General features: G+C 35.8%; 1 protein-coding gene across 1 annotated transcript in view; it reads left to right on the top strand.

Moving 5' to 3' along the window:
- The window catches only part of ppfia4 (PTPRF interacting protein alpha 4), a 123,816-nt gene that overhangs the window by 23,240 nt on the left and 99,802 nt on the right, over positions 1-774 (top strand). The window lies entirely within an intron of this gene.

The raw sequence follows: 774 nt of genomic DNA, 5'->3' as shown, positions 1-774 counted from the left end.
AGTGATAGAGATTTACCGCTGATTACAGAACCGGATTTCTGACAAGATGCGCGTTAAATATCGCATGTGATTAATCGTGCAGCCCTAATATATACATTCTTTTCTAAAGAAATTCATACTTTTTTACAAGAAAAAAATCACATCAAAGAACTTTAATCTATACACAACTGTTTTCAGAATTTACAGAATGATTTCTGAAGATTATGTGACATTGAAGACTGGAGTAATGATGCTAAAAATTCAGCGTTGCCATCACAGGAATAAATTAATTACATGTTAACATATATGAAATGTATATAGTCTGATCATGTAACAGCAAAACCTCTCTTCATCAAACCCAATGGTTTGAGGTCAATATCAGTGAAGTTTTCATGGTTCTTCATAGGAATTTCAATGCTACAAAAAATGCTGTTGAAAACAGCAGTAATTAAGATTTAGGCCTATAAAAAAAGACAGAACAAATACAAACTATCTAATAGTATTTTATATTTTAGGATCAGCTTCTTATCAAAGTACCAGTTCTCCTCACTAGGGCTGAACGATTAATTGCATTTGCGATAATATCGTGATATGAAAAAACGCAATTTTTCAATCACAGAGGCTGCGATTACACTCGGTCACCTGACACGTGACACGAGAGTAAAGAGGTGTGTTCGACTTGATGGATCGGTGTATGATATCAAAGTACGGCGAGATAAAGCATAAGGAGACGTCCGCGCTCTCTTATAGCTCTCGCAGTACTTTGATGACACACACCCATCGGTCTAAGCAGCG

This window comes from Sinocyclocheilus anshuiensis, unplaced genomic scaffold (assembly GCF_001515605.1).
Source record: "Sinocyclocheilus anshuiensis isolate Anshui unplaced genomic scaffold, SAMN03320099.WGS_v1.1 scaffold51, whole genome shotgun sequence".
NCBI classification, from domain to species: domain Eukaryota; kingdom Metazoa; phylum Chordata; class Actinopteri; order Cypriniformes; family Cyprinidae; genus Sinocyclocheilus; species Sinocyclocheilus anshuiensis.
This window is presented reverse-complemented; position numbering and strand designations above follow the sequence as displayed.